The sequence below is a fragment of the Scyliorhinus canicula genome, chromosome 8, assembly GCF_902713615.1.
Source record: "Scyliorhinus canicula chromosome 8, sScyCan1.1, whole genome shotgun sequence".
Taxonomy (NCBI): Eukaryota; Metazoa; Chordata; class Chondrichthyes; order Carcharhiniformes; family Scyliorhinidae; genus Scyliorhinus; species Scyliorhinus canicula.
Genome location: NC_052153.1, coordinates 19,266,812 through 19,290,801, shown reverse-complemented (window position 1 = coordinate 19,290,801; position 23,990 = coordinate 19,266,812). Strand labels below are relative to the sequence as shown.

The following is a 23,990-nucleotide window of genomic DNA, read 5'->3' as shown; positions in this document are numbered from 1 at the left end:
TATGTGAAAGAAGCTGGCAGCCTGCACTGTGGCTGCGAGGGAGTTGCAGGGACAGTGGCTGCAACACCAGAGGCAGCTCCACAGAGAGGGAGGAGGAGGAGAAAGATGCTGGAATGGTTCTATTCAACCCTCGCACCCTTGCTGGCAACCGGCTCCAAGGGAGACAACGGCAGGCTTCCACCTGCCCTTGACCCGTTGTCTCCCAACATCTCCCAATCACATGCAGAGCTGCTGGGTCCTCCTGCTGTGCACTGGCCTGCTGGAAGCTGGCAAGCCAAGCAACACTGCGCGAGTCCAGTTTGCCTAAAATAAAGTTGGAATAGCGTGGCAAGCACAGGAGATGCAATATCCGTCCATTTAATCTCCTTCCTTTCCACTATTCAAGGTCACAATCATCTCTTCCAAGTACAACACAGCTTCCATGCAATCCTTTCCATTTAGTACACTGCAATTGCTGCTCACAGTAGTCTCCTCTATAATGGGTAGACCAAACGTCAATTGGTTCAGCACTTGGTAGAGCAACTCCATTTCATCTGCAAATGTGACCCTACACAGACCCACGCCCCCCTTCTCCCCCCTCCCCCCCCCCCCCCCCCCCCCCCCCCCCCCAAATCCCCAGTTTCAGGTCATATGCCACTTTAATTCCCTACCCCGCTCCCGCTCTGACCTCTGCCTCCTGTACTGCTCTAACATGGAGCTCATAATTACAGGTCACGAGCTGCATTTTCATTGGGTCCTTGTTTTTTTTTTTTTTGCACAGTAGCTGTTGATGATTCAGTTTTTCCAAATTTCACCTCCTCCACGCCCATCTTTTGTTTGGTCGACAAACAACTGCAGCATGATGCCACCCCTAAACACGTCTTCCCCTCGCTTCCCCCGTCTGCATTTCACAGGGACCATTCCCTCCAGGGTACCCAGTGTTATATTCACAAGACTTCAGCCGGAGTTGGGGTACAATCGTACAAAACTTTATTCAGTCTTCAACTTTACATGCTGGTATCACTTCTTTCTCTCCCTCTTTCTCTCGCCCTCTCTCTACAACTTTCACAACTTTTATAATTCCTTTCAGAGGCAGGGCTGAGAGAGTTTCAGTTCCTTACACAGATTAGTTGTTATGTGCACCAGTGGAACATTACCCCCACTGATTGGGTTTATCCGTCACTGATTGGGTTAATCACATACAAACTCTTGCGTTTTTGGTAATGTTTATTACTGAGTAACTGAAATAGTGTTTTTCACGTGCACTTTAACTTAATTCCACAACATATACTGAGCACAGCGGCTGTATAAATTAATAATCAGATACTCCTGCAATAATAACCACGTACTCCTACAATCCCCCCTTTGATTTTTTTATGATATTGTGCGATGGAATCAAAGATTCATACATATGCTCATTCACCTTTCTCGCCCTCCGCTTGGATAGTGCGCAGGTTAGTTGCTTCCTGAGCAGTTCCGATAGCTTGCTTACAACGACGTTTTGAGTAGTTGCAATATCACAAAGAACGACAAAAAGAGATACAGAACATGATATTGACACGCTCACAGGCGTGATCATCCTGACAGTTTGAGTAGCAGTGTCCACATTCAATCCTTTTCTGAAGGAACTCTTTAATGTGGAACATGTGTACCCAAGTCTTTTTGCCCTTGACCTTCACTGCTGAATGCATCACGAGCAGCACTTGACAAGGACCTACCCACTTGGCCATTGAGTGGCTCACGCGGAGGTTTATCAATGCATATCCATTGTCCTGGAGCGATATTGTGTTCACCTTCAGGTGCTGTCTCTCAGGAAGCAGCAACCTGTTGGGGAGCAGAATCTACAGCTTTGGTTAATGCAAGTAATATGTTATAATAGGGTCACTCATTGTGTGACAGTCCGCTTTCCGAAGGTCAATGCTTCCTGGTAAGGACATGGGTCAGCCAGTGATCATCTCGAAAGGGTTTAGCCCAGTGGTCTTATTTGGAGTTGCAATACGACACAGTACAATAGGCAGGGCTTGGGTCCATCTAGAATCTTCTTGATGATATTTGGAGAGGCAATCCTTGTGCGGTTTGTCCTTTCCACTTGTCCCAGACGATTGTGGATGAAATGGGCAATGGAAATCCCAGGTGATTTTCAGCCGGTGAAAAACCTCTTGGCATACAGCTCCAGTGAAGTGGCGACCTCGGTCCGAATCTATACAGGCGGGCAAACCCCACCTGAGTATATTGGGCGGGATTCTCCCAGCCCGGGGCCAGGCCGAAGAATCCCCGTAACCGGGCCACGCCGCCCTGAGATTCTCCACGGGCCGGCCTCTCGCTCCCCGGGCCGATATTCTTCCGCGCCGGCCCCTGAACTCCCACGCCATGTTGCGTCGGGGCCGGTGCGTTGAGGGAGGCCATCGCGCATGCGCGGGTTGGCGCCGGAGCCACTGCGCATGCACGGTTCCGGGGCTCACAGTTCGCGCCGGGATGGGAGGCTGGAGCGGTGTGAACCGCTCCAGCACCATGCTGGCCCACTGTAGGGGCCAGAATCGGTACTGCCAGCGGCCCGTTCATGCCATCGTGAAACGCGACGGCGTTTCCGGCGGCGTGGACACTTTGCCACCGAATGGGAGAATCCCACCCCTAGTCTTTGCACAGTACCTTGGCCATGTGTGTGGCGGTGACGCAACGAGTAGTAGCGGCTTCCACCCACCTTGAGAATTTGTCCAATTTTTTTTACAAATTTAGATTTCCAATTAAAATTAAAATTCATTTTTTCCAATTAAGGGGCAATTTAGCGTGGCCAATCCAACTAGCCTGCACATCTTTGGGTTGTGGAGGCGAAACCCATGCAGACAAGGGGAGAATGTGCAAACTTCACACGGAGAGTGACCCAGAGCCGCGATCGAACTTGGGACCACAGCGCCGTGAGGCAGCAGGGCTAACCCACTGCGCCCCAATGCTGCCCAAGAATTTGTCCACTATACCTAGGACATTGGCCTATCCTTGACCCGGCGGTAGTGAGGTGCAGTCCACCTGAAGATGCTGGAACAGCCCGGGGGTGCAGGAGCCTTCAGCTGTGTTACCAGAGCCTTGGTTCCAGCATTATTCTTTTGGCAAGTTAAGCAGGGCTTCCAGAAAGTATTTAGGCAGCTCCAAGTGTGCACTATCCAGATAATGCAGAAACCTACTTTTAGTTTGTCATGTTCTAGTGTCTCTGTCCTACCGATAAGTCCAGAGAGCCAGCAGAAATTCCACAGTACTTGCTCGTTTGTCACCCAGACTTTCAAATGCCTTGTTAGAGATTATAGTTTTCAGCACCTCTATTCTTTTTGATGCAGTGCTCGTGTGATGATGGAAAAACTGTGTGAATACAGCATTACTGTTATGCCAATTTGGAATCTGAAGGGCGAGTTTCTCCGTTGCGTCCTCCTCTGGTTCCTCACACTCGGTAACAGATGGTTCCATGATTTGCTGAATTTACGGCCAACACTTCCAGCTCAAGATTCCATAGTTGCTCTCATCTCCCCAAAGCTGTGTGAGGAACACCAATCTCCCGACTCAGCCCTGCCCTCATCCAGCATGCCATTCCTAATCTCCGTGGCTGCCCAATGAAAACCACTCCCTCAACCACACCTCTGTGGAAGCAGCAGTCCAAGAATGAGATACTGTCCGTGAACTCGGCTAGTGATCAGAGATGCAAAGATAGCGACTCACAACACTTTTGTTCTGCTGATGTCCTGGGCTTCTTTTTTGCAACTCGAGGAATCAGTTTTGTGCCCAGAGGGACCATCTCTACTTACTCCACGTGCTTAGCTTTCTGCTACTTTCTCAATAACACAAGGGGAGGTAGGAATTTCATTCGGTAAAGTCACAAAGGTATTGCTCTTATTCAGCTCGGTGTCAAACAAGTCACCATCATCGAACAAGGCGGCTCTTCTGTGACGCTTCAGTCTGCGCGTTAATTTTACAGGGCTGGCATTGACAGAAGCGCTGCTGCCTTGAGGCAGTGTTGTAGCTGTATGTGCAGGATTGCATTCAGGAAGCTCAGCATCCTCGGCAGTCAGTTTCAGGCCCCTTTGGGTCAGGAACAACTCAAGACTCGCAGAGGCAGAAGAATTTTCAAATTATGGAATATGAAGTCCAGCAGCCTCCTCTGGAACTCCAGGATAATTTGCACTGGCTTCTCCACTGCTCCAGTGAAACGAACTCCTGCTTGAACATGGCAAAGTGGTCACTTGATGAGTCGGTAATGTGTTTTAAGGCAAGTAGGTGCTCTCTGCATCCTGTAGGCATTTGGGAACATCCTGTGTCTTCACAATGGAGCCCCACTTTGATGAATTCTCCAGCGTGTCTTCAGCAGCAACAGCGTTTACGACTGGAGTACACCACCAAGAGGGTCACATGCTTTGTAGTGGTCTGCTGTGCCCTCCACAACCTGGCACAGTAGCAGGGCGAGGTGGAGGTGGAGGAACCTATGGCGACGTCAGGAGAAGGGAGGAGGAGTAGGACCAGGAGGGGCTAGAGACCAGGGTGGACCCGCGGGACCAGCCAGAGGACGGAGGACAGGCAGCGCCGGTGAGAGTCCAGCAAGCCCGGTGGGTCAGGGAGGTCCCCATTCTTACCCGTTTTTCACAGAACATGGCTTCATCCATCATTTCGGCCCCTCTCCCCATCCCAACTACCGTCCCACCCAGCAATTTCCCCCTCCCCCCGGTCCCCATAAAATCACCCTGTCTCACCCTTCCAGGATCTGTGTGACATAATTCCAGGGTGAGGAGCCTGTGCGCACTGTCAGCAAGTCAATATACTGCTGACAGTGATGATAAACGCCCATGCCCAGGTGACTGGGGCCAAGGGAGGGTGAAACGATGAGTTGGCCCACAGTGCGGAATAACTTGACATGGCTTCACACGTCTCAGGTGTTTAATGGTGTTAGACATGTGTTTAATGATGTACAATCATGACCCTAACTGCCTTTGGCTGCCGATGGTTTGCCCTCCCTTCCCCCAAATGTCCTCTTATTCTTCAGTCTTCTTAACCCTTCCGTACTCTGCCACTACATCTAGGGATGTCCCCAGGATGCAAGTCAAAGATGGAGGCAGCCTGCTGCTTACCGCCTCCAGTGGCCGTTGATGTACCTGGTAGATACCCTCTGGATGACCTAGGGCCGGAGAGCCTGGCCACCACGGCAATGGCACATGCCTCACCATACCACCCACTACCACCCACTGACCCCAAGATGCGCAATTGTCAGGCGGGGAGGACTCGGGAAAGCTGTTGACCCCCAGCGTCTCCCTGTAGGGCGGCTCTGGGTGGTCCTGTGGCCAGTCCACAGGGGCCTGGGGGTCACCTTGGGACAGAGGAGCAGCTGGATTGAGCTGCAGAGGCCCCTGCACCATCTGGCTCTGCCAGCCCTGGTGGCTCCCCATTGTCTGCACCATGATGTCGATGCCCTCAGCGATGACCCTCTGTGACCGGGCCATGCTCTGCAGTGTCTCGTTGATGTCCACCTGCTTCTGGTACATGTTCCATGGAGCCTCTGCAATGCCCACCTGAGACTGTGACAAGCCACAAATGTCCACCTGCGTCAGGGACATGCAATCGAGGTCCTCAGCCATAGCCTTTGCTAACTGAGAAATGCCTTGGGTGCTACCACTCGTGGTGCTAACATAGTGTTACAGGCTCTTTACTGCAGTCGACATCCTAGTAGTTTTGGCCTCAATGCCACTCATTGCTGTCACCATCTCCTGAGCCCGTAGCCTTTGGGGTGCCTCCAATCAGCTATGGACCCGCTGGAGTGTCGCTGACGTCCCGTTTGAATATCACGGCCACACCCAAAAAGGATAACACATTTTCAGAGGCATGTATTAATAATAGTTGAAACAATACGAGATAGGGATTATCCAAAGCCATTTAAACATCTTTGATGCAGCACTCAATTTTGTGCAGCTCTCTGTAAAGCAGTTCATCTGTTAACAACATTACACGATGCTGCCTCACGGCGCCGAGGACCCGGGTTCAATCCTGGCCCCGGGTCACTGTCCGTGTGGAGTTTGCACATTCTCCCCGTGTTTGCGTGGGTCTCACCCCCACAACCCAAAGATGTGCAGGGTAGGTGGATTGGCCATGCTAAATGGCCGTTTAATTGGAATTTTATTTTAAATTGGACAAAAACCATTATAAACGCAAGTCATAGTTATTTCATTTAGTGCTTGAGAGAGAGAGAGAGAGAGAGAGAGAGAGCGAGCTCTTTTGCAACATTTTACCAGGGTTCTCTTTTTGAGACTTGGTTGAAAAGGAAATTTAATGAAAGGCAAATGGAAGATCATTGAAATATAACTCAAATGTATCCTCATGTCATGCATTTCAATTCTGGAAACAATAGACAGCTCATGTTTAGTTGGCGAATAGCACAGCAACAAATCACAATTGTAAAAATCAAATTGCACAAGTTACTGGCCTTAGTTCCTGCAAAATAGAGGACGGATCCCAAAAACTAAATTAAATTTCAGCTCTGGATAAAAACCACTGAAAGGACCCAATAGTGAGTTTGACTCAGAGATGTGGATCGCTTAAAAGTAACCTCCAGTGGAGCTATTTATTTTTTTTGCGAACTTGCGGTATAATCTTGCAAAGATGGAACATTCCATCCATCTCAGAAAAAGAAAATGACTCTCCAGCTCACAGAATCTCAGGCCATACACACACAACCACACCAACAATGATGAAGGGGAGAAGAAATTTGAGACGTGCTTCAAGTATTCTTCAGTATTCAGAAGTTACTGAAGATTAAAAGTATGTAATTCAGGACCTCTGCAGTCTTTCACTTTAGCCCTGTTCAAGGTCAACTCACATAACAAAGCAATAGTCTGATCTTAAGCCACCAAGGACATTATGGGAGATAGGAACCAATGATACCCTTTCCTTGACCTAGCCGTAAGCCCGACATCTAACTCAGAGCAAGATTGGGAAAGTGAGGCGAATGCCAATCCCAGAGGTCAGCAGAGTTGAGTCAGGCTGGCTTTAATGCTTCAGCCTGGTCGCCATATTCCCAGTGAATTAATCCCTCCCTAAACAGGCCGTTGGCCAAGGTGGGAAGAGCCGGCCAAAGCAGAAGTTCAGGCAGCAAGAATAAGGCCTCTGGTTAGGGTTGAATGAATAGAGGCAGAACCTCAGAGAGTCATGAGAGGAGAGTTTTGCGTACATGAAAAGAAGGAACAGTGCTGGGATGGGAAGAGTTGTCAACTTTCCTTGGGGAGCCAAGAGTGGCACTCCTGTTCCTCCTGGCTTCAGAAGGGAACATAAAAAAAAATCTAATATTGGCCTCTTCTGGCCACACCTAACTCCTGTTCATACTATTTTAATCTGACGGAAAGCCATAGCTATTTCCCTGTTCTTTTATTTTATTCATTCATAGGATGTGGGCCTCAACAGCTAGGCCAGTGGTGGTTAAAATTCCAGTCAATGATACAATCAAACTCTTTATTGATATTTTTAAGGAAGGAAGCTGCCAAATTAAGAGCCAGTATCCTTACAGTCTACTAAGAACAGCAGGTAAAAATATGGTAGTGGAATGGAGTGTGACATGGGCAACTAAATCACTCAGATGCTTTTAACAACTTGCCACACGCAATTTCTGCTGGCCAGATAGAGTTAAAATTGCAGTTTCAACCTGTGCCAGGCATGTCTCTCTATCCTCCCGGGAACGGTACTTACCTTGCACCACTCAACTGCCCCATGCCTGGCTAAACCTGTGACGTGGGAAAGGTATGAATATTTAGTTGGGGGGAGGGGGGGGAGAAACCATGCGGCGAGGGGAACCGCTAATAATAATTAAATCCATTCATGTGTATTCAAATGCGATTCACATCCTTTGTGGGAGTGAATCTTGTGACATCGCTAGCGAGGTAAATTAGAAAACGGGATCCAATTGATGAGAATCATGTTTCGAGTCTCGTGAGATTTTTCGCCCCCGCCAACAATCCCGCAGACGGCAAGTGATAACTAATTTAAGTTGGTCAGTCATGTCTGCAGTGTGGTGCATTTGCATGTACTGGAAGTTACATATGTTAATATGCATGCCCAGTTTTTTGCAGGCAGAAGGAACATGTACCCACATTGCACCTATTTCCACTAAATAAATAATTAAGTGATAGCCATTTGCTGGTTCATTCCTTGGGGCTACGCCTTGAACCAGAGTCAAGCTGCCTGGTTTAAATTTTCAAACAATGCTTCACAGTTAACGGTCAGTCACCATCAACTGGTGCATTGTCCACGGCAATTGCTGACCAATCAGAGTCCACTTGCCAACTAATCAGCACATTCTCCTCATACAGTATAAAATTGTTGTATCCCCTGTCAGTGGTATTCCTTCAATTGTCCTGATGAGTACAAAATGAAAAGCTTCAACAAAAAATCTTTTCTCAGCAATACAATAAAAGTCATACACTGACACAATATTACCTTATGGGCATACAGACTGAATAAGATAGGAATTAAAGCTGCAAATCAGAAGTGCCAGAAAATATGGCCTGACAACCCAGTTGTGTTGGTGGGCAGAAACACACTGGTTTTCAGTCAGATCCTGACTCTGACAAATTCTGGGCGAATTCTGTTCAACATCTGTATTATCACTCATTATATTTTCAGTGTCACCTTCTGAATGTTTGAAGCATTTAGAGTGATTTTCAGCCCCCGTTTGCCGCCAGGGAGAATTGCGACACGGGTGGAAACAATGGCGGGAGATCACGTTTCCTGATTTTCCGCGTCCTTCACTGATGATGTCACGAGGTTCCCACCCACAAAAGGGCGAGAATCTCATTTTAATGTCCCAGCATACATTTTATCATTAGCCAGCCCCTGCCACACGATCTCCCCTCACTGGATATTCAAACCTCGCTGATGTCACATCACAGAGGTTTACAACAGCAATTTTAAGATGTGAATCAGTCGAGGGGATCCCCCCAGTGTATGAAGCTAACCACTGCCCCCCCCCCCCCTCCCCCGGGTAGGTGGGGGGTGGTAAGAGACATGCTGAGGCAGTGCCTTTGCCATGAATCTCTGGCCCAGGTTGGCACTGCCGGGTTGGTGCTGCCAACCCCTGGCAGTGCCAACCTGTGCCAGTTGGGTAGTTCCAGGGGCGATCCCCCGAGGCAGCCCCAGGAACGGGCTCCCCATTATGTAAAAAAGCAAATTACTGCAGATGCTGGAATCTGAAACGAAAGAGAAAATGCTGGACTTGCTGAGATTTTCCAGCATTTTCTCTTTCGCTCCCCATCAAGTGTTTGGGGAAAGCTGCTGTCTTTTAGGGGTTGGGGGTAGAGAGAAAGAGTGCCCCGACACTGCGATAGTGATGGAGGGGGAGCCCCCAATGCTTGTGAGCGGGGTCCTAACGTGTATACGCCTTGGGGGAACGTTCAGGTCCTGTGCCGATCGGGGCGTTGTCTTTAAAGGTGGAGCCCCGATCACGCCCCATCCTGCCACAGTGAGAGCGCAAACCCCGACAACTGATGTTTCTTCTTCTTAGAGAGGCTCATGTCCTGAAGCGAAAATTGGTCCATGCAGCTGGAGAGCCACGCGCTGGCTTTCAGTCAGAGCCTAACACATTATGGGCGGGTTCCACCCAATAGCTTGGCTCGGGTAAGAAGAATTTCTCACGTGGTCATTAAATAATTAAAGAGATTTCATGGTGATCTGACTCAGCTATCATATTTTCTAATGTATTTCAAGAAGAAGTGTTTTGAATTTGTTGTTCTCAGAACACGCGATGAGTCAGGTGGTTTACTTAAGGGTGGCAATCGTGCTTTTCTATTTTGCGCAACATAATTAAGGTGACTCTTTTTTTCCACGTCATGGCACCACAATGTTCATACACCTCTGATCTACTGTCAATATTATATTCTGTGTCTGACTCATAATTATGAGGACGAGAGATGAAAGGCGTCTGTGTAGGCTTTCTTGCATCACTGGTTCCTCTATGAGAAGAAAAAGCAAATAAAATATGAAAGAATGTCAGGGATTTATGACACCATTTATCGCATCATATTTTGGAACCTACGGTTAACGTTTATTAAGGTGTATCTCGTTTACGATGTCAGCAGAGACAGTGTAGGTAGTGCCAAGGGATTTCCTGCCAGCAGGTCAGATGTCAACGCCCCTATGACACGTCCCTTGGTCCAAGGTTTCATCTCCACCAAGTTAGCCTTTCCTCAAGAAGTCCATTTGCGGAGCGCTGGACCCGGCTTGTTTTTTGCTCTCTATGTGTCCCAGTAAGTATTTTGCAATGACTTCTTCGTCTCTACCCCCATCATCAACACTGGTCAGCACCAGGGCTCCAATTTTGGTTCTTCACTGCTCCTAAACCATAAGCGTGGGGACATAATCCCCAAGTCAACTTTGTGCTGACGATGTCCAATGTCATCTGTCCATCACTACTCCCCCTTTGATGCCCATGACTGTTAATTTTTTTTTTTAATTTAGTGTACCCAATTCATTTTTTCCAATTAATGGGCAATTTAGTATGGCCCATCCATCTACTTTGCATATCTTTGGGTTTGTGGGAGAGAAACCCACACAAACATGGGGAGAATGTGCAAACTCCACCTGAAAGACACCCAGAGCCAGGATCGAACCTGGGACCTCGACGCTGTGAGGCAGCAGGGCTAACCCACTGCACCACCGTGCTGCCCTACCCATGACCGTTATTAAGCCGACTAATATCAAACCATAGCTCAGCCAGATTTTTACCACTCAATATTAGCAAGACTGAAGCCAATTGCATTCAGCACCCACCAGAACCACCACACCATCATCCTGATCCTATCCTTTTCAAGCTCATGGTAAATCAAACCCTTGATTCTGGTCCTACGGTACTATTATAAATAAAGGAAGTGGCTTCCATGATCTCAGGATCCCAAAATGTTTCACAGCTATTCTCTGGCTCATTCCTCATGACAATGCCTTGACCAATCAGAGTTGACCTCCCTGGTTTGAAATTAACTAAAAGCTTGGAAGTTAACTGTTCCTCAGTGCATTACCAAGTTAGGTGGTTCAAATTTTTCCAAATTTAATAGATTTGAGGAAGTGTCCATTATAATGTAAACTAGCGAACATACCTCCTTTATTCAAAAAAGGAGGGAGACAGAAAGAAGGACACAATCAGGCAGTTAACTTAACACCTATTAGAGGGAAAATGTTTGAAGCTAGAATCAATGACATTATAACAGAGCGCTTAGATACACTCAAGATGATCAAGTGAACCAGCATGACTTTATGAAAAAGAAAACAAATTAGTTGCTGTGGATGGAGGAAAACCATTGGATGTACTGCAATCAGATTGATGGCATTTAATAAGGCATTGTTGCATCAAAGGCTATTGTGAAAAATAAAAACTCATGGTGTCGAGGGTATCCGCCGGCTGTTCTCGGCAGCAGGATCATCCGGTCCCGCCGACAGTGAACAAGCATCGTGGATTCAATGGGAAATTCCATTGACGCAGTAGAACCGGAAGATCCCGCCCCTGGTCAATAGCTGCCCGTCTCTCGTCGCTGAGAAACACACCACCTGGGGAGGGGGGGTGCTTGTCGAAATTTCCCCTCTGTATTCTTGAAAATCTGTCCTGCTGAATAAAATGTGAAAAACTTTGACGATGTCTTCCTTTTTTCAGTTCTGTACTACCAGGTAATGAGTTAATATCTTACCTGAAAGATAGTATGATCAATGGTGCAGCACTCCGTCGGTAAAACACTCTATGCAAATGCAGAGGCAAGAGTGCTGCTAATGAGTGAAGGCGATCACTGAACATTGTGCCAATCTTGCCCATCTCCCCGTCACCCACCCAGCCCAATCCGATTGAAATATTCTAGCATGCTGTTCCAGATGGCGAGACCACCCCCTCTGCAACCCCCCCACCCCCCACCCCCAATCGCTGGGTGAGTACCAGTGGCGGTGGGATGAGTTCCTTAAGTGGGCACTAATTGTTCATATAAGGGCCTCAATTGGCAGCTGGGTGGGTAATCTGTGAGTGGAGGTGGGAAGGATGCAAAAGGTTCTGACCCGCTGGCCTTATCGTCTGACTAACTGGGCTGGCCGCTACCCAACGGGGATGAACATTAAATTCCACCCAGTGAAAATGATTGCCTGTTTCAAGCTCTCGTTGCTCAATGCTAATTTCCAAGCGTTTGACTCAAAGGGCCAATCTCTCAGAGGTCACTCGAGTATTGATTAATGTTTAAGAATAGGTGAGTATTACATGTCTAAAGTACTACAGGGGTAGAGGTAAATTTGGCTTCAAAACCAACTGATAAACTTGGATGTGGACAGCATGGCCGATTGATCCATGCGGGGAATAGCACAGGAAATTCTATGGTGTGCTCAAAGAAGATTAAACTGATTAACATATCCGCACTAAAAAAGAATGATTAAATGAAGCAGCCCTTAGGATTGTTGGCAAATTCAGGGAGATTCCAAGCTTCCTTGGCTTATCGGAGGGAAACTTTCCAGCTTGTACTGAAGCTGCATTTTCTACACCTACTCAAATGTCAGGAGAAGCTTCATCGCAGTATCAACTCTAAGTTACAAAGATAAATGGCAAAATATTTTTACGTTTTAAATGTAATGTTTCCCCCTCCTATTTTCACAACCGTTATCATTTAACCACTTTTTTTCCCCTCCCACTTAGCGCATTGTATCTGTTTTAACTCTTCTTTTAAAAAATATATATATATATTAAAAATAAATTAAATCCGGAATACCCTTGTTTTCAGTTTGCATGATCCATTTTGGAGGTAGAGGCAGTTTGCAGAAAAACAAAGTTTCAAGTTGGTTCAAAAGTGAGCTATAGACAAGTAGAAGCACAACATTTGAAGACAAACTTTGCTTCAGAGGCGATCATGTGATGTGTAAAGATGAAATAAATCAAGAAAGGTCAAGTTTTTAAACCTTCTGTGCTGTGCCCAATCATGTCCAGAAGTCACTCATCTGCAGCCAAGAATGAATAATAATCTTTTAATAATCTTTTTATTGTCACAAGTAGGCTTACATTAACACTGCAATGAAGTTACTGTGAAAAGCCCCTAGTCACCACATTCCGGCGCCTGCTTGGGTCCATAGAGAGAGAAAATTCAAAATTCTCAGCCGGTATGGGAATTGAACCCACGCTGCTGACCTTGTTCTGCATTACAAACCAGCTGTCTAACACAGAGCTAATCCAGCCCTAAATACTAGGTTCAGAGCCAAATCAATACACAAACTGAATGGAAGTCTCCTAATCACGACGCATCAGTGAACTCACTGATGAGAGCTACAGGGGTAGCTGGAGCGAGGACTGGAAAAATGCAAACTGGTGCATTTTTGAGGCTAGAATTAAAGCAAAAAAATCTTCTATATTATTTCCAATTTGATTGTCCCCCTCAGCTCAGCTCTGAAGAGTCGTATGGATTCGAAACGTTAACTCGGTTTCTCGCTCCACAGATGCTGCCAGACCTGCTGAGTTTACCCAGCGTCTTGTGTTTTTATTTGTGTCCCTCAGTCACCTGGCACCAAAGAATCTCCAGCATTGTTCACATCAAAGCACAAAATGGCACCTTAAGTCACATTTAGAATGGTGATCAATTCAACAGGATAGGCAACCGTTTGTTTCACACTTCCATCCACGTTTGTGTTTGAACAAATGCTGATCGAACTGTTTGGGAGGTCTCTTTGATGAAGACAAGTTAATTTATATTGAAAAGGCAATGCACTCTTAGACCACTCCTCATAAGGAAAACCAATTACACCAGAATGCCAAAATATGCAACATCACACATACGAGCACACAGCATGACAGATGGTAAGGGGTGTGCCATCGAGCAACTATACCTTACGATCAAGACAAATTGTCCCCTACTCTCATCAATATCCAGGTATAAGCAGTTATAATTTGATTTTGGCTGTCAATATGGACATAAACAGTTTTTGCAATATGTTGTGTCTAACAGAGGTAATGAATCAACAATTGAGAGATGCAGATTTGTCAGAATAGGATATTCTCAGTTCTTTACAAACAAGCATCTGCATTCACTCAAGCAACAGCTGAGATTTCCAAATTCGTTCTGAAATTCCGCTACAGATCCATATTCACCAGATCCCATCGGAAACATGTTCCGCTGAGACCCGTTGACTTCGGTGAATATGTGTTTCAAAAAGTTCAAAGAATTAAGTGCCACAACGTACACGAGACTGATGGAATATCCAAAATTCTGAAACTCTCCTACCCAGAGCATGCTGCGTGCATGCCCAGAATGGCCCTCGCAGTCGTTACCTATAGCCAATGCAGGCTGGAGTGTCCAAAACATCGGCTGGAAACCTGCAACCCTGGGGGCCATATGTGGCCCATTAGAGCGTGGCCCATGAGAGATTTTTTTGACTGTTCCCAGGTGTAGAGTTGCCATGTTCCGCTGGTTTCCAGCCGTGTAGCACTTTTGCTACCGGCATGACAGAAGCGGGACGCACGTAAAGCAAGGGCTCACACGAGGTGGGTGCTGATTACACAGCATTAACTGCGAGAGCAGTGCGCTCTCTCGCTTCCAATCGAGTGTAAATATTTCCCTTTTTTTGACCACTTGAAGTTGATGATAGTTCTATTAATGCAGGAGTGATTAAGCATTTTCTATAACTTATGAAATATTCAGCATACATCAAATGTATTCAATCTTATTCTTGGGGTCATGGTTAGTGAACATACCCGATGTCAATCTTATGGCTCACGGAGATGAAGGTGGGTCACTCAAGCGGCCCAGTCACTAGCCTAGGTTGCTCGTCACTGTGCTAAACTCTAAACAATACAAATGAATCTCAAGTAGGTTTTTTTTTAAAAAAGCTATGTAATGGTGCAGAGGTTGCTCCGGAGCATGGAAAATCCAGCTCGATACTACACTGGATCAGTGTTGCACGCAGTCAACGTGCAGTTGCCAACCCTCCAGGATTGACCCAGAGTCTCTAGACCAGGGGTGGGCAAACTTTTCCGTGCAAGGGCCACATTCAGAAATTCACAATTTTAAAGGGCCGCATAGTATATTAAGTAAAATAATTAATATTTAAAATAGTCAAAATAAAAGGTTTTTAAAGAAAAAAAAAGCAATTAATTTTTATTAATTAATATTTTAAAGTAGAAACTTTACATTAAACACATTTATTTGAAAAACAAAGTAACTCAGTTTAAAGAAAAAAAAGCAATTAATTTTTATTAATTAATATTTTAAAGTAGAAACTTCACATGAAACACATGTTGTGCCGAGCAATGATCACCCTACTCAAGTCAATGTATCCACCCTATACCAGTAACGCAACCCCCATTAACCTTAAAATTAAAACAAAAAGAAAATTAAAAAAAAAAAAATTTTTAATTTTATTTTTTTAATGACTTGATCTTGGTGGGCCGCATAAAGACCTTTGGCGGGCCGCCCACCCCTTCTCTCGACACTGTAGCGTAATCTCGAAAACATTGTGGGAAGCAACTATGGAGAAAAGATTTGGCAGTATTAAAAATAAATGACGTATTTCCTTCTCCACCAAATTTCCTTTCCAAATTTCTGCTCATTAGTTAGTAAATATCAGAGATGAGGTAAAATAGGTTGACAGTCAAAAATCTTCCGAGATGATAACTAATGTTAATGTTTTCGTTATATTGTTGTGATACACAGGGTGCTGATTAATTAAATACTTAAGAGCACTTATATAAAGAGACTGTTGGTTAGCTAAGCTTTCTTTGGAGATTTGTTCTGTGGCAGTGTCCATTTAAGGGTGGTCATTCAAATTTGATCTATTAATTTTCCCATCTGTTTATTGTTAAGCTCAAAAGGAAGACTGCTGGGACACCGGGATGGGCAGGAAGAAACAGATATATTTAATGTTGCATTCTGCGGATAAACCAACTGTCAAGAAAAGCCATTAGTGATTAGTTTCATACCTCAACTGGTTTGGAATAAGCAAGGAAGGAAGAGATTATTTACTTTCCCCTTGAGTGTCAATTGGGAGGTGTGGAGACTACAATTGGATAGAAGTGGTCAGGTCCAAATTAAAGTGTAAGGTGAGCTTTGACAAAGAGTCATCGGACTCGAAACATTAGCTCTTTTCTCTCCCTACACATGCTGCCAGACTTGCTGAGATTTTCCAGCATTTTCCCTTTCGTAAAGTGTAAGGTTTTCGCTTCGGAGAGATCGCCCAAATTTCCACTCTCTGTTCAGCTGGCCCTTGCCCTTTGCTTAGCTTAGAAAGAACAACTGTTCGGCTGTGGAGTTAGTACAGCCTTAATCAACAATAAAGAAAACCCCCCTTCACTCTGACCCGCCAAGGGGAACAATTTTTCACAGAAGCTGAAAAAAATAGATTTTGGATGCTGGTCAAACCAAAAGTATTTAAAAATTTGCCCCAGGACTTTTGGTGAAACTTAAAAGATGGACTTGATCTCATGTGAAAAATGCTGCACCAAACAAAACCGTGCCACAAATGCTGACAGTTAACAGGGCTGCACAAGAGAGAGTCTTATAGCCCGTCGATTAACTATTTAAAGCAAATACGACGTTAACAATTTCAATATTTATTTATAACTGGTCACTGTCCATTGCAACCTCATTTAAGAATCTCTGCTCTTTCTGCCAACAATGCCTCACAGGCCAACTCTTCTTGTTCCTCTTTCAAAACCTTGATATTTGCAGCTGTAGTAGTTCACCATAAAATCAAAAATCAGGAGATCTGTACATGTCATTTAGACACTCCTACTTATCTACTTGAAGAATAGATATGTTCCCTGCTCCACCATCTCATTATCAAAAATAACAAGCAGTATTTCATACCATTAAATCACTTAATCAACGTTCCTATCTCAAATGCAAAATGATGTGCATTTCTAACCTAACACACTTTTTTGAACCATTACAATTTCACCAAATTGTATTAGTAACCTTGAGATCATTTTCACAAGCTATTTGTCTGGAAGTTGGGAGCTTAACCAAGTAAAGGCAAAATCATTACATAATTTTGCAGTTGCACTCGCTTGCACTTCTAAGTGGAAAATATGGTTAACTTTTTGGGGCTTTACCTATGAACTCTTAACGCAGAAGGATTCTTTCTCACTCACCTCCCCAGGACTTCCGCCCATATATTTGCTTAACAAGTGTGGTCAAGTGTTAAGCAGCAGGAAACCGCAGTTCACGTGTTAATGGTAATGCAGCACTAACAAAGAAAACTCGGAAGGTGTAATGTCTTCAATGTTTTTCTACAAAGTCTCACTTTAAGCGCTACAAAAACATCGGCATATAAAAATAAACTCCACTGAGATTGCTTTTCACCATCGGCATTTACATTCCACTGCCTTCAAAATTTGCAAAGCGCAGGCTTTACACATTTAGTGATATACGAATTTGAAGGATTAAGATAAAGGGACCAAACAATGTGCCATGTTGGCTCAGAAATTAGATTCACCTTACAACAAATTGATAGAAACAACCGTGGATAATTTAAAGTGGGATTACTGTGTTAACACTTCCCAGGCCAAAGGCCAGTGATATGGCAGTGAATAAGTGGGCAGGGAGGCCACAGATACCATTAAAAAGACTGGCCCAGGACACGATATATAATAGGTGGCAGTGCAGCATGAATTAGCAACACATCATGGCCTCAATTTATACTGATAAAATACGCGCAAGTCTCATCTGATTTAAGATCACTCTTTCAAATGTTCTGCCTCCTGGACACAATTCCTTCAGCCAATGGATTCCATCACTGGCCCCACTAATACAAACCTCTTGGGATTTGTGATCTTTTCAATCTATCCCTAGCAGTTAACAGTTCAAAAGCGAGTCATTCCTCTAAACTCCTGTGTAGCATCTGATTCCCCATTTGTTTTGTTTCAATTTAAATTGATTTGTTTCAGTCTTTTTTGTCCCCAGTCTCCCCCCACCGTCCTCAACACTACACCAAAGAGAAGACAATTTCAAGCATTTTTCATTTTTCTTGAAAATGAAGTTCAAAAGAACATTTAAAAAGCCTCAGCCACCATATTTACAGACGATACAGCTACATAGTCCTTCAATTCTCTAAACAGGATAGTTATTGGAGGTAACTACTTTAAACAAAGATGTTCCACTGCTTCTATTTTAGCACACATGTTCAAAGGGCCAGCAAAACAGTTTTTCTTCAAGTCTATGGAAGGTTCACTAATTAATAAATATATACTAATTACACTACTTGGTATTTACAAGATGGAAACCAGCCCAACTGGTCCCTATCTGTACACATGATCCATATGAGCCTTTTCAAGCCTTACTTCATTTCACTATATCAATGTACCTGGTCTCCTCCCTTTTGTATTTACTTAGCTTCCCTTACATATAATCAATGCTATTTACTTCCTCTATCCAAGTTACACATTTGAACCAGTTTCTCCTGAATTCCTTACTGGATTTATTTTAAGCCAATGATCCTTGGTTTGGTACTCCTCAAAAGTGGAAACATCTGTATATCTATCCTATTAAACCCTTTCACAATGTCGAAGACATCTACAATTTTAACTCCATCTTGTCTATTCAAGACTAAGGAGCCCCAATCGGTTAGTATAACTCCTCAGGTGTGGTATCATTCTTGAAAATATTTCTTGCATCTTCTCCAGTACCTTGCTACCCTTCTTGTAGCACGGAGGGCAGAATCGTACTCCAAGCATAGCCTGACAAATAGGTTTAGCACAGCTTTCCTGTAACGTTTGGAACCATCTATGCTTAAGCAACCAACTTCACAATCCAAATTACACAGGGCAATAGATCCAAACAAATTGTATTAGTCTTACATTCATTATGTTAGCCTCATTTAGTATTCACGTACTTCAATACTGAACATGCCTGTGGAACTTTCCCAAAAATTGCCCAGGTGTATCTACATCCGACTCAGAAGAAATTCCAAGGGATTGCGTTATGCAGAACTACCTCTGCCTTTCCCACTGCCATTCCCACCCCACCACAGAAAATGTGAAGACAACTGGGATGAATTTGTTCAAGTGAAACTGCAAGTAGCATCATCACATCCCTCATTCCCCACACACACTTCACAAAACACTCATCACAATAAAATCTTACGCTTGGTGTCATGTTACAGTCTGGAGCAGTACAGTTCCCACACTTCAACCAAGAGTGTTAGTACGAAACCGTAGCTCAGATTCCTTTGTGGTGGGGGGGGGGGGGGGGGGGGGGGGGGGGGGACACTCTGTGCATGCATACAAAAAATAAATTAAACCTTGCTGTTTAAAAATCACCAAATGCAGAAAAACAAGTGCTTGGATTTTCCTGCCCTTGATAAATTTACCAGTCCATTTTCCATCACGTTTAACAACATCCAGTTTCTGCGCCCACCAACTTTTTCTCAAGTTTTTATTAGTGCTCACATTCAATGTAATGGTTCATTAGTGTAGGTAGTTTGGTGGAATTACCAACCACCCACATTAGTTTGGAGAGCTGTGCAAACTTTCATGAGTGGCTGATTTGCTACTACAGTACACTGAATATTTGTTTTAAAACTCATCTCAGGGCAACACGGTGGCCTAGTGGTTAGCACAACCACCTCATGGCGCTGAGGTCCCAGGTTCGATCCCGGCTCTGGGTCACTGTCCGTGTGGAGTTTGCACATTCTCCCCGTGTCTGCGTGGGTTTCGCCCCCACAACCCAAAAATGTGCAGAGTAGGTGGGTTGGCCACGCTAAATTGCCCCTTAATTGGAAATAATAATTGGGCAATCTAAATTTATTTTTAAAAAACTCATCTCTCCTCTCTCATTCACGGGGGCATTCAGGTCTTCTTGTTGTGCCGGACTACAGCTCTGTAAAGTCACTGAATAATACTTTCTCCCCTTCACCTGCTCCATGCTGAAGCACCCCAACCCAGCCATAAATGATTTTAAAATAACTTCTCAGCAGTGGCCTGCACATACTTGGGATGTCTTTTGCAGATGGAAAATTTTGATCAATTTTTTTAAATATATAAGTAAACTCAATTACAAAAGTAATTTAATTTACCTCACAAGTTTCTTCAAATCCACCGAACATGCAAGGCGATTCGACACACGACTCCTTGAATCTGAAATTTGAAAAAATGTAAACATTCATTGAAATGGGATTGTACTCGTCGTTAAAAAAAAATGACCAAAACCATGACCTGCCTAGGTCTGCATTAAATACACAGCTTACCATAACACTAATTAAAATTTAAACCTGGTAGCAAACCAACCATTAAACCACAACCTTAATGTTTCAGAGAGATGAACAACTTGATCTGCTTCTAAATCCGCGACACCAGTTTTGCCACTCCATCGGCCTAACCCAGGCCTTCCAGGTGGTCAAAGCACTCTGCTAAAGGAAGGTAGGAGTCTCTCCATGGCTTCCTTTCACTGCTGCCTTCTCTGGAGTTAAAGTGAAGATTTTCCCGTACTGTCCCTATCCTGCAGTCGATTCTCCTGCTGCTTCATCCAGTTGCTGGACTCTTCACTGACTCTTCGTTCCATAGCGTTTTCTGCTACCATTGTGATCAGCATTTTGGTCTTCAAGAGGGCCGACCTTGATCTGGACTTACAGCTGTTGTTGGAGGCAAGGCGGCTGATAAACTCTGCGCTGGATTCTTCCGCCCCGCCCACCGCAAGATCGCCACGGGCGAGACGCAGATCATGTGAAGGTCCATTGACCTCGGGCGGGAATTTCCGGTTGCCAGGCAGAGAATCCCGCTCTTTACCTCTTAATGAACATTATACTCACTGTACACAATATACCTACTCACTGAGGGTTGTGCGAGGCGGTGCCATGGAATGCTTTGAAAGCAAGAACGAGTACAACATTGATTTTAGGTAAGGGGCAGAAGATTTAGAGAATATTTAAGCAGAAGCTTTTTCTCCCAGAGGGTGGTGAGAACCTGGAACTCAGGGCCTGAAGGGGTGGTGGACGTGGGAACCCTCACAACATTTAAGACGCATTTAGATGAGCACTGGAAATGCCAGAGGATACAAGGCCATGGACCAAATACTGAAATTAGAATGGATAGATGTTTAACGGGCAGCACAGACATGATGGACCAAAGGGCCTCTTTTGGTGCTGTAAAACTCTATGATATCGCGCGACTAACAATCACTACAGGTCTGCAAGAACCGATAGGAATATTATGGGACCAAATGGGAGAACCTCCTATCTGAGAGTTTGGTGCAGAGTTTATTTATCGTATGTCCTACATTTCCCATGTCTGGTACAATCTGCCTGGACTATGCTTTCACTATACTTCGGTACACGTGACAATAAATATAAATCTACAACTGGAGCACCCAGAGGAAACCCATGCAGACACAGGAAGAATGTGCAAACTCCACTCAGTCACCCAAAGCTGAAATTGAACCCAGGTTCCTGGTGCTGTGAGAGGGAGCAGTGCTATCAATTGTGCCACCCGTACCTCCCGAGGTCAGCAGAATCACTAATGTCAGCCTTCAGCCAATTCAAGTCTCTCCTAACTGAGGCAATTAAAAGGCCGATTCAGGCTTACTGTTGAAGGCTGACTGGGACTTTCAATCAATCCCCAGTTCCTCACAAGTGCTGAGGATGGAGGTGGACGGTTCAACTACCTGGAGGCAAACTGAGGGGCCAATGTTCATGTCAGGCTTAGAGGCTCTCACTGCCCGTCTGGTTTCAGCTGGAGCCCCAGGGAATTGCCTGTGCAATAGATCCCCCTCCACATGCAGTCCTGGATGCAAATGTCTTTTTTCAATTTAGGTATTGAAACGTTTGAGAGAGAGCACCTCAACTTTGGCCTCCTCTCCCTCAGTAACAACCATGGCATCGTCCTCCTTCTCCCACAGTCCAAAGATATGCAGGTTAGGTGGATTGGACATGCTAAATTGCCCCTTAGTGTTAAGGGATGTACAGGTTCGGTGGGGTTACGGGCAATAGGGTGGGCTGGGCAGGGAAGTGGACTTGAACAGAGTGCTCTTGTGGGGGATCGATGCAGACTCGATAGGTTGAATGGCCTCCTTCTGCACTGCAGGGGTTCTATGATTTGATATTGATTAGTGCAATGGCAGATGGAATTTAATCCTATTAAGTGTGAGGTGATGCATTTTGGGAGGTCTAATAAGGGTGGGATATACACAATGAATGGGAGGTCCCGAGGGAGTATTGAGCAACAAAGAGACCTTGGTGTACAAGTTCATAGATCCCCGAAGGTGGCAGCACATGTAGATTGGGTGGCGAAGGGGCTTACGGAATACTTGCCTTCATTAGTTGGGGCTTAGAATATACGGGCAGGGAGGTCTCGGAACAACTTTATAAGACATTGGTTAGGCCAAAGATGGCATATTGTGTGCAGGTTCGGTCGCCACACAAATCGGAAGGACGTGATTGCACTAGAGGGGGTGCAGAGGAGATTCACCAGGATGTTGCCTGGGATAGAAAGTTTCAGCTATGTGGAGACTGGATAGGCTGCATTTGTTTTTCCTGGAGCAGAAGAGGCCGAGGGGGGACTGATGGAGGTATACAAAATATGAGAGGCACAGATAGGGTACATCATAAGAGTCTTCCCTTTGGCAGAGGTGTTTAAGGCCAGAAAGCATAAGTTTAAGGTGAAGAATAAGTGGTTTAGAGGGATCCTAAAGAAATAGTTTTAACCATATGGAGCACGCTGCTTGGAAAGGCAGGTACTCTCGGACAAGCACTTAAATTTCCACAGCACAGTAGACTATGGACCAAGTACTGATAAATGGGATTAGTAGAGATTGGTATTTGATGGTCAGCATAGATATATGGTGGACCAAAGGGCCTGTTTCTGCGCTGCACGACTCTATGACTGTCGTGCCTAGCAACAAGGCAGAGGTCAAAGATCAAACTCCAGCTGCTGGAATCGGAAGCAAAAACTTAAAAGCATCGAGGGAAAGTAAAAACATTCATTTACTTTGGAGAGACAGAGAAAGAGATGCTGGTATTTAAATAGCCTCTTTCATGACCTCAGGATATCCGTAAATGCTCTGGAGCCAACTGAAAAGGAGTCGTGAATCATCAGCCAACAACATCTAAACTAACTTTAATTATCGAAGGTAAAAGCAAATGACTGCAGGTGCTGGAAATTGAAGCAGACTAACACAGACGCCCGGACTGACTGTGGTACTGCGCCTCTCAGCCTTTCTACAAATGCAATTCCGTGAGTGCTCAGCGGTAACCTTTTTAGCATGTGCCACACTCAGATCCGCTCCCCCATCTTGTTATCATTGGAAACTTCAAAAAGCAAGGTGCACCACCCAACCAACACCAGCTAGTAATATTGAAAGGAAGAACACTATTTAAATCGGAAATAAAAACAGAAAATGCTGGAAATACTCAGCAGTCTGTGGCGATTTCATTAGAACTGGAAATGTTTGCACACCAATAGGTTCCGGGCAACGGGTGGGTGGGTCAAGGACCAAAGGAAGGTCTGGGATTGGGTGGTAATCAGGAGAGATTGAATGACAGAGGTTCAATTCCCGGCTTGGGTCACTGTCTGTGTGGAGTCTGCAAGTTCTCCCCGTATCTGCGAGGGTTTCCTCTGGGTGCTCTGGTTTCCTCCCACAAGTCCCGAAAGATGTGCTGTTGGGTAATTTGGACATTCCGAATTCTCCCTCTGTGTACCCAAAAAGGCACCGGAATGTGGTGACTAGGGGCTTTTCACAGTAACTTCATTGCAAGACAACTTGTGACAATAAAGATTATTATATTACAGGGCCAAAAATAATGGGGGGGGGGGGGGGAATTTTGCACCCCAGTTTTCAGCGGGTGGGAAAGCCGGAGGGGGCAGAGTCCCCAGACAGCTTTTGTGGCAGCAGGATTTCCTGTCCCTGCACCCGTGCCACTGCCGCAATGGGGGCCCCAGCATGAAAGTTCAGGAACTTCATTTGCATTCATTAGAGAGAAAAAAAAAAAATCGACTGGCATTCCTGCTACATTGTCCCCTCATGCAAGGAGTTCTCGCCACCCCACCCCACCACTACTCCCGCCAT

General features: G+C 45.2%; 1 protein-coding gene across 1 annotated transcript in view; it reads right to left on the bottom strand.

Annotated features, from left to right (window-relative positions):
* LOC119970146 (tyrosine-protein kinase JAK2-like) overlaps positions 1-23,990 on the bottom strand; it is a 274,667-nt gene that overhangs the window by 179,234 nt on the left and 71,443 nt on the right. The window contains exon 2 of the mRNA XM_038804239.1: positions 20,008-20,068. The gene's annotated coding sequence lies outside the window, so the exon portion shown is untranslated. The remainder of the gene's footprint in view (positions 1-20,007; positions 20,069-23,990) is intronic.